The 11158-nt window shown below is 35.2% G+C and overlaps 1 protein-coding gene across 3 annotated transcripts in view; it reads left to right on the forward strand.

The window, feature by feature from the left end:
• The first annotated feature begins 3829 nt into the window (after positions 1 to 3829).
• The window catches only part of LOC122999687 (cytospin-A-like), a 93491-nt gene continuing 86162 nt past the window's right edge, over positions 3830 to 11158 (forward strand). The window contains exons 1-3 of one of the 3 annotated variants that reach the window (XM_044376817.1): positions 3830 to 3974; positions 4288 to 4362; positions 4838 to 5046. The gene's annotated coding sequence lies outside the window, so the exon portion shown is untranslated. The remainder of the gene's footprint in view (positions 3975 to 4287; positions 4363 to 4837; positions 5047 to 11158) is intronic. The other 2 variants (XM_044376821.1, XM_044376820.1) reach the window with 2 other exon arrangements.

Consider the following 11158-nt stretch of genomic DNA (forward strand, 5'->3'; position numbering starts at 1 on the left):
CTTTGTTACACGTCTTTTTTAGAAACATGCTCTTTTATCGGTTTTTACTAATAATCTAACAAATAACAAATGAATTTTTTCTGACGATCGTAAAACTGATGACTTGTTTTAAATTAAAATGATATTAGACAAGAGGTTAAACTCTAAATGCCACATAATCCTTTTCATATTTGTGTAACATCAACCTCCTTTTTTTCCTTCTGTAAATTGACATTCTAATTAAAGACGTCATCCTTTCTGGTACCACATTCACATTTATATTTATAATACAGTATTAATACTTAGTAATACCTATATTTTGTAAGTATGGTAGAGTTGCTTCCCCTGGTTGTCAAGTAAAGAAGAAAGTAATGAATTGTGATTCTGGTAAACTTTAGAGAAATTAAATCTTTTAGATAATACCTAAACTAATTACAAAATCTATCATCCTCTTTACTTTGGTATCAATATAGGCCAACTAGATTGTCTACATTTTGGAAAGCAGGAATAAATGACCAGGAAACTGAATAAATCTGATTTGTGTTATTGGGTCTTCTAATCAAGATGCAATCATTTGAAAATTACAAGCTTGGCCTGATGGTGGCGCTACAGAAAGGGTCCTGAACACTCTTGGGAGCAGAAATTGCACTTCATATATGTTGGTAACTAATAAGTGTCACATAACCCCCTTTCATTGATACAGTATGCTTGATGGTTGCCTGAATGAGCTGACATTTGGAAACATTTGTTGTCTTGAACGCCTACATTTATGTTCTGGGAATAATTAGACAATTATTTGCTTAGGTTAATGTTGTTTAATGAAGACATTTAATTTGCTGGCTTCTCCTGAGCTGTCATGTCACCACATAATAGGCTTCTCAGAGAACTGCCCTACTCAGTATGAAAAGAAGAAAAGAAAAATCACTATAAATTGCAATAACATTGACTGGACAGCAGATGTCCTCCTATAGACTTTATATCATGCACTTAAACATCTATCTACAGTAGGAAATACTCAATTTAGTTGAAGGATTAAGCTTTGAAAATTGCTCAAACTTTTTCTCTTTCTTGTACAGTTATTTAAGAGTGTTTTTTTATTTATGTTAAGGACATTGCCAATGTCATTTCCTTATTATTTCATTATTTCACTAAACTACAAGTATGACAGCTGCAGTTAGTTACTTTGCGGATCCTTTTACATACAAAACATATGATTAAATAAGTAAATATTTTGCAGTGTTATAGATTAAATTATCTAACAGTACATACTGATACTAATGTCAAACTGAAGTGGGCAGCTGCCAAGTACTATGTGACAAAGATATGACAAAGATGTGACTGTGTTGACTAAGAAAACCTCTGCAAACGTCTTATTTTCTCCTACACAAGTGTCCTATATAAGGCATGGACAGAGGAGTGTTTTAAGCTTCCAATTTGAATTTGGAAAACAGAGAACAAGGTGGAGAATAGCTTTTTAAAAGTCAGACATCTTAGCACTTGGTGAGGTAACAGGTGAGTCAGTGACACCTACCATCGGTCCGATCAAAACCTGCTTTCAGATATTATGGTTATTTTCTGTTAAAGGGCAGTAAAAATCTTGTTAGTCCACGCAAAAAAAATCTCTCCCAAATAACCAAAACACTATTCAAACAACACCATAAGGCCTAGTGTTTACATGTCTGTCTCCATGCAAGTTATCGAGCCATATTTCAGAACAATAACTGCCCTGAAGGTGGTGTGACTCATTAACAACAAGGAAAGAACAACCTAAAGCCTTAAAATGGTAAATAGCATCACTTCCTCAGGATCAAAGTTCAATTTCCTCTTTCAAGACTTAACATTTTGCATATAAACAAATCACACAGACATAGAATTCAGATGTAAAAGAGGGAGAAAATCCAATATCTGCACTGACTGTTAAGCCTCAATAATAATCAAGATTCAAGACCTGTCGCCTTTTGTGTGGGAGGTCTTACTTTTCCTCAACTTGAAAAGTTCCTGCTCTCTCCACCTACATGTAAGATCAACCCACAGTTTAACTGAAATGCTACATAATTTTCAACATATACTAGGAGCCCTCAAACACATTAACTGAGTAGATATCGAATAGGCATATTGAGGAAAAGTGTTTATATAGACTAATCATTTTCAGAGCTACAGCAGCTTTTTTAAAAAATACTACAGCTTCAGCTAAAAGTTTGGTTAATGTGATCCAGGAAAGCATCCTGTCCTTTGTATAGTCAGTTATGCCTGGCTATGTTTGAATGTGATTGTTTGGCTAAGCACTGCTGCACTGTTAAGTAAACAGACCCACACGCTGGAGGTGCAGCCAAGACTAAATGGACCTGAATGTCATGCTATTAAAATGTGCCTGCTTCTCTGCTTAGATGTATTTGTGGTAAGACCAGTAAACAGTGAGGATCCTGGTAGTTCTGCACAACAGGAGTTTTTAACACATCATGAGTCCCCTGCAGCTCAGAAGCAGGGACATGTTCCAGCATCAAAACACAAAATAACAAATCTACATTTTATACTCATGTAATCCCTCTCTTCACCAACTATGCAGTCTGGTTGCTTCCTGTTGCCATCTAAACTTTCTTAAGCAACTTCCATGATGAATCAAAGTGGGCATGACACAAGGCCAATAAGAACGGCTGGGGAGCAGTGCAATATGGCTGAAACAGTTAGTTGATAAATCGATTGGTCATTCAACAAAATAAATTGACAACTAGCCTACTTTGATAATCATTTAAGTTATGTATCAAGCTCAAATGTCTACCATTCTTTCAATCCAGAGTTTTAAATTGTTTCCATTGTTTTATATCATTGTACACTGAATATGTTTGAGTTTTGCACTGTTGGTTGGACAAAACAAGGAATTTGAAGATGTCACCTTTGGAAACTTGTGATGGGCTACTTTTAGCTATTTTCAGACATTTTGTACCAAATTGATTCAATTAATCGAAAAATAAATACTTAACAGCAGCTCTACAGCATTTAAGTGTACTTTTGTGAACATTTCTAAAAAAAAAAAAAAAAAAAAAAAAAAAGGTATTAAAACCTGAAATTAAATGTTAAATACTTCGGAAGGGCAGTGCTTATCAAGCTTTGTATTTAAGTGGATTATAGACTGAATTCCACACCCAGGTTGATTAAATGAATAGTTCAGCGAAAACTTAGTTATATTTAGTTCATCACTGCAGTTGCTGGACTTAAACGGTGGAAATAACAAATCGTCCCTATAAACGTCTCAAACCACTCCGGCAGCAGAATTTACCTCTTCTCTCTCACCTTTCATATACTCCTTATGTTTCAAATACATACATTTTCACCAACATATGTCAAAATAAGCTAAATACACTGCTTCCGTTTGTGAGTGGTCTGCTGGTCTCTTCAACGCTACTTCTGGCGCTCTAGTAGTCCGCGCGACCAACGTCAAGCTAGCATGCAGTTGCTTTGCATACACCAAAACGACGCATATCATGGCACTGTAGCCGCAAACAGACTCTGTAACAATCTTTTAATTTTGTAGAAATTACATGTTTGGAACGTACCAAGCTTAGGTATGAGCAGAAAAATGCTGTTGGTGTGGTTAGACAAGTTTTTTGGATACATTGACATATTTCACTATTGAACCGTTGAAACCAGAAACAAGGCTTTTATTTCCCTAGGATGGCGTGAAGTGATGGCCCGCTCTACTATGCCTCTGATTGGCTTACCCTGATATTCTCACCCAAATCCTAACCAATATCACTCCTTATGACTACACCTAACCAACCCAAACAACGAGTACTGGCCAATCAGAGGCAGAGTAGGGTGGGTCATCACTTCGCCATCCTAGGAAAAAAAAGGCTTACCATTAAGTGGCAGAAAAAGCTAAGGAAACTTAGCTGGTGTTATATTTTGTATTAATGTAGAAAATACGAGTGTTTGGAACATGCCGAGCTTAGGAATGAACAGAAGAAAGCTGATGGCGTGGTTGGACAGGTTTTTATGTACCTTTATTTGATATATTGATATATTTCATTTTAAAACCGTTGAAACCCGAAACAACGACAAAGATAAGCTAATGGGTTTTAAGCTAGAGTTAACTAACTGTCATATTTTGTATTATTGTAATTACGAGTGTTTGGAACATGCCGAGTTTAAGGACGGACATAATAGTGTAAATGATGCTGAAGTGGTCTGAAAAGTTTATATGGACGTCTTGATAAGTTTTTTTCACCGTGGAACCGGTTAACGTTAACCACGGAATCCATAACGTTTACTGTGAACGAAGTTAACTGACGTTAAGTTATCTGACGCTAGTTATACCTGCACCTTCCGCTCTGCAAAAGGATCAAGCTACAAACTCCTCAGAGCCACCTTTCAACCCTGCAAGAGGTGAGTATTTAATATCTACACCATAGGTTTTTAGAACAGATCATTTTAATTAGAAGGAGGCAATAGAAGCACAGATGAAAAGTAACATGAAAAAAAAAAAAGATTAATTAATAAATTATAATTTCCCAGATCCCAGATGACAAATTCAAATTGCTTGTTTTGTAGGACCAACAGTCCGAAAGATATTCAGTTTCCTGACAAAGAAAAGCAGAATTTCTTGGTATTTTAGAAGTTGATACCAACGCACGTTTCGTATTTTTGCTTTAAACATTACTGAAATTATTATTGTTAATTTTCCATAGATGCACTTATCGACTTAATTGAGTAATTGTTTCAACTAAAAAAAACGCTTATGTTCAAACAGTGAAGTTGTACTGTTGTATTCACAGTATTTACCAGAAAGAGATTGTGCTACACTTTTCTTTTATTTACTTTTCTTTTTTCTCCTCCTTTTTTTTTTTTTAAACAAAAATAGCTGGACCCCTGTTGCTACACCCATGGATGTATGACTGCAACTGAAATGTAGTTTGCAATAGATAAGTGCTAGTATGGATGAAAGGAAAAGAGATGGAGACAGCCTGGTACCTGGGGGTGGCTGAGCGCGGTCCACGCTGCAGGAAGTAGGGAGACGAAACTGAATCCCTGCAAGGAGCAAGCGACACCAGTTATAGAGGGCAGATGCAGGTATGGAACAGAATAATGCACACATACTGTGAATCATATTTACATACCTACCAAAACTGACTCCAAGACGTCTAAAGCTCATTAGAAATATTTACAGGTATATTTTCTCTTTGCTAATACAGTTGTTAAGTCAATCAATCCTAACAGGCAGGAAAAGAGAGAAACACAGATATGCTGGATATGCAGTGTTAAAAATGGGTCACAGAAATGTATTTTCTGTAATGTTGAATGTGCAGAGTTGGTAATCTAACTCTGAGGAACTGCACTTGGCCAGTAACAGTGTAATATGAATGATTTACATTTGAAGTCCTATTGCAACTAACTTCATTTGTGCCTCAGGTGTCTTTTCAAAAGGTAAATAAAAAAGTCAGGGGAAAAGGCTGATTTCAGGGTAACACTCATTATCCAGCATTAGTTGTGTGTCTGTCTCAAGATGCATTTTATGATACTGACACAACTTGCAACTTGATGGGCAATGCTCACAGTCAACTATTCCCTCAGTAGTTTCCTTAACCTTGTTTGATTGTCTGATGAACAAGGTTTTTATGGCCTGGAACATTTGAATCTCTATTTGTCCAGACTTTATTTTCGTTTACTTTTATTACTCCCTGCCTATACCACTAACAGTATCACACTGAAAACAAGGGAGTGGCAAAAAATGACCCAAAATGGACCAAACAAAATGGAAAATCAGCAAATTAATGTTTGCCAAAGTTGCTGGGAATTTTGCCCATCCACATTCACTGAATATTTTGCCCGTGTATCATGATCTAAAGATCAGTCCATACTTATCAGGCTGGGCTCAATCTGCAAGTCAGTAATGCACTAGTAAAGACAACATGAGATAACATGCATCATCTGAATCTGAGAACAGACGGCTACACCTTATTATAATGTATACATGTATAAGACAAACAGCAGAAATCATCAAAACACAAGTATGAAAATCAAGTAAAATTTAGAAATTTTGGATTTAATGAAATTGATCTATTTAATTCCAATTAATCATCAATAATTAAAATTCAAAATGGCAGGATAATTTACTTTTCCCATCAGTGAAAATTATAAAGAGAAAAATTTAATATAGAAATATTTAATTTGGTTTTTCAGCAGCACAATAGTATCTCCTGACAGAACATTACAATATTTTGAGCATAAGGCCAACAAAAAATGTCATGCACAGACAAAAACTGAGAGGAAGAGACAGTCATTATAATAAACTACTGAATTAGCCACTCCACATGTGGAAGAAAATACCACAAACATGAGCTTCAGTTGGAACACTTAAGTCTCTGTCTGTCTCTCTCTCTTTCTTTTTTTTTTGTTTTTTTTAGTTCTAACAGAAATTAGATTTAGACAGAAGGATAACACAGAAAATTAGACGAAATGGACTGAGAGACCCAGACAAAGAACATATTTTTAAACTGAAAAACAAGACAGTCTATTCCTTTTTCTACAACAATATAGTATCTTGAAAATAGTCACATGCTGTACTGCAGCACGTGGAGCTTCTTGAAGTTTCAGTTTTCACATTCTTGTTTTTCAAATCTATACTGAATGGTTATGACAACCACACTAAAAGCCCGTTTACTGCCTTTAAATCTCTTTATATTTGGCTGCATGAGCTTAAGTCACACTTTATATGAAGTGCAAGTACAGTACTGGACTTGGAATATACAGTAATTATAATCACACATTATTAAAGGAACATTTAATTATAATCACTTGTCATGTTCACACTTTGCTCTACAGGTATGTAGTTGAATTGTAGGTACTATAAAACTATATTACTTACTTGGACTTTATGTAAAGTGTGACTTAATATCATCATATCATCATAGTTTTAGTGCAGAGAATATTTAACAGACCTTCACTCGTGTTTTTTCAACAAGACCTCTCAAACCTTTTGCTCCTTTGTGATCAAGACTTAAATTTCAGAAAAATCGTTGCAAAAGTTCTGACATTCTCTCCTCTCCATCCGACTCCCTCCATTTGTGCCAGGCCGTCCTTGCCATAGTTGTGGACTGAGACTGGCAAAGAGGCTGCTCTTACTCAGGTCAGGGTGGATTGTGGCTTAATGATGTGCAATGACTGACGAGCTACGTACATGAGCATGGGGGCTGAAGATGTAACAACGTGAATGTGAAGTCTCTCAGTAAACTCCAGAATGTATTAATTTTAAGAACAATGTTACTATCTAGCCTCACTCCATCTTCGCAAGGGTACTGGGAAAATTATCTATTACTTTCATCTGACTAATTATATTGCAAGATCATTAGTAGTCTAAAGCCTAAAAAACACAGTCGACAACTTCATACCATTACAATACAATCAGTATCTCTCTCCTTAACAACTTGGTATACTGGCTGTCAGAGCAGTGAGTGTATATATATGGAAAAACAAGTTCTTCTATTTTATAAAATTGCATAAATGTAACATTTTCACAAAGCCCATGTAGTTTGTATATAGCCAGACAAATCAGAACATCCTTAATGTAAAAATGACACACATCTACATAGACGATTACTGTAGATCTTGCATTGCATCAGTAAAAATGTCTATTCAGTGAAGGACTCTGGGATTAAGTATTAACCAGTTATCTTACTTGTGTACTGAAATAGTCTGAAATTACTCTTGAACATTTTTGTTCAAAATAAATCCCTCCTATAAATCTGCACAGGCTTAATAAATTACTTTGTTTAGCAAGAAGAACATTGCTCTTTCCAATAAAGAGAATAAGGGGAATTGATTCTTTTTCTTACCAGTGTTACTATACAAGGCTCAACTATTGTGAAGATTTTTCCTCACGCCAAGGATTGAGCTTGAGCATGGCACTGGTGGTTTGTAAAGATGGATGAGTGGATGGATTGATGGATGGATGGATGAATGAATGAATGAATGGGTGATTTGACAGTGGACAACTAGCAGGACTTTAGGGTGTGTATAGGTCAATAATCCCAGCTGAATCTGCTGGATTTACAAAATTTAAAAAGTTGGTAGTTGTAGTTGTAGCCCTTTTTTGAGAGCTGTACAATAAAACAAACATGTTGTTCATAGCCACATACATATATACATACAGTGGTGATGCCCCCATGGATGCAAGGTGAATTAACCTTTTATGTATGATATATCACAACAAACCAATACAAATCAATGACCTCAAAGTATCATTTCAACAAACTCTCTTTTCATTGCCTTTACTCCATTGATGAGGCAGTGTTTGGCATCCCAAACAAATGCGCCAAAAAGTGAATCTTTTCCAAAAACTCCTCAGATTAAAAAAAAGTCAAAGTAACTTAAAAAAAAAGGCCGGCAGCAGGCCCTAGAGGCTTGATGTTCATTGTACATTATGATATGAAAGTGTGAACAAAGCACATATTTTTTCATTTTTCTATTGTTAAACCCTGACCAGAAGAGAGTTTCAAAAGAGAAAAGTTTGTCTTGAATGTGGCACTAGAGTGAAAGCCAAAGTGTCATTTAAATTAAGCAAGCGTTCGCTCTCTTGGAAGAATTTAATCTGCTGAAATTTTAGTGTAAGCTGCCTGTTAAATTAAATATTTATTATTTATAAAAAATGATTCATTAAAATATGATATTGGATGGTGGCACTACAATAAAGCTTTCTCCATAGTGTAAAGAGTTCATTCTCTTTGGGACTTTGGCTTTGCAGTGGGACTACAGGAAAAGATGTGGGTTCACCAAAAACATTCGTCCTTTGGGGACCTGAGTCTCAACACAATTTTTAATATCTTTAATATGTGCTTCTGAACCAGAGTGTTGGGACAGACCAAACAAGTGACAGACCGTTGGACATGACCATCCAAGACCTCTGCTGCTAGTAGGGCCATTACAGTAACTTTGTTAGTGTCCAGCAGTGGCTTTGCCAAACTTTTCCACCAAATAAAAATATTTCATTATTATTATTATTATTTCATAATTTTTGGAATAAGATTTTATCCTACATAGTATAGTTTTTTTTTTGTTTAGAGAATTACATGCTCAAGACCATCTGTGTAAGATTATTAATAATCAACCGCCATATACGATATAATACCCAGTAAATACTGTACTATGTAGGATTTTGTGTAGATTACAACCATGTGATTGTGTTTACTATTCAATCAATCGGCCACCACCTACAAAATTAACCCAAGACTCTATTTCACAGCACAGAGACTGCATGAATACAAACCTGAGTTATCAAATATGTGTTTTAGATGTGGTATAGTGGAGGGCTCATTTTTGGATTGCACCTGGTCATATACAAACTTAGTATCTTGTAGTACATCTTCTGACAAAACTTACAGGATTTGTCTTCCCATTGGATCCGCAAATTTGCTTACTGGGGAATCTTACAACCATTAGTGCTCATTCAAGAAACTTTCAAAAAAGTTTTTAGAAATAGCTTTATGCATTGCCAGGAGGTGTATAGCAATGACATGGAAGTCTGATTCACATCTCCTCATAGCTAAATGGGTTTTGGAAATTAATAGTTGCATTCTACTTGTAAAGATCACATATTCTCTCAGAAATTAACACAATACCTTTCTAAAGATTTGGCAACCCTATGTGACTTATATGGACACCTTGCCAACGCCTGTATCAGATTTGATATAAAAATGTTATCAGAACTGATACATCATTAGTCATCTGAATAAGCTAGGATTGCTACATTGTCTCTTGTTATTTTATGTTGTATTTATTTATATGTTCATTTATTTTTTTCTTTTTCAATTTTAATTGACTAATACTGACTCCTTTTGAATACGATCCTCTTTCAGTTTGTATGTAGGTGAGACAGGGAGGGGATTTGGAGCCATATTTGTGTGAATTTATGTGTGTATTTTGTATTACTTGTTAAATCTAAAATTTGAAAGTAATATACTCCAAAATTAACCCACTTCAATGTTTGACTATTACTAGTATTTATCCTTCGTTTAAAAATGATGTTGTTGTTGAAGAGCATGCTTAATTAAAAATGCCATCAGTGTCAAAATCACAACTACTGAAAGCAACTGACTTTGCTACAAATCTGCAAAGGTGTTTAACAACTGTGGCTTGTTCACATTGATGATATTATCTAAAAGCAGCATTGATTTGTGGTGGTTTGTAGAACAAAGCTGTTATGTTGGTCATAACCTGCCTTGCTGCATGCCAGGATATTTAAAAAGACACAGTATTGTGTGCTGAATTTATTCCACTCTGTACGCTTAAAGAAAATGTGTAAAATGGCTAAAGCAAGAGGGTGAATCACTACTAATACCAATGAATTTCAACTGAACATTAATATTAAAACATAACATAAAACAAACAACATAAACAGTTTTATGGAATTTGTAAACGGTATCATGCACATCTCTGTTAAGGTATGTTCCAGTTTCACAGAAGATATTTTAAATGGAACAATTATTCTTATGTCTCACTAAGATCAAATTCAATAGATACTGTACATATAAATGGCAGTGTGCTAACACAAGGCCAACATGTGGGACAGTAGTCAACAGTTTTTGTTCTTTTGGTTTGTTGAACTCATCATCCAGGACTAGTACATAATCATGGAAATTCCACTGGATTCAGTGTGAAAACAGATGAAGACATTTAAATGTATTATACATACTTAGTGTGAGTATGACACCATCTTCAACTTATATGATATATCTTATTTTTATCAAGTGGAAAATGTTTATGAGTCGGACAAAATGAATGGAAAAAATGTATTAACAACATATAAAAAAAGATATAATAAAGCGTTTCCCTACCAGACCTACCGTACTCTCTACGCCCCCCTGCTAAGCTACGGACGCCTAAAATGGGGGGGGGGAAGGAAAAAGAAAAAAAAACAAACAAAAATATGATAGCTTAGTATAAAAGCAATGCACAAAGAGGGTCAAAGTAAAGACACTGTGGCTGGCCCATGCTGTGTATTTTTGGTGTGTTAAAGTGTGTGGACAACTCACTATGGACACAAAAAATACAATTTATCAGTTTCATCTTTGGATGCCATTGTAAAGCTATGACCCCCATTTTGCGACTTGAATTATCATAAACATAAACATCATGAACATTTTAATCCAATGTTTTATATCAATTTATGAAAAATACATAAGGCCAA

The sequence above is a fragment of the Thunnus albacares genome, chromosome 16 (genome assembly GCF_914725855.1).
Source record: "Thunnus albacares chromosome 16, fThuAlb1.1, whole genome shotgun sequence".
NCBI lineage: Eukaryota > Metazoa > Chordata > Actinopteri > Scombriformes > Scombridae > Thunnus > Thunnus albacares.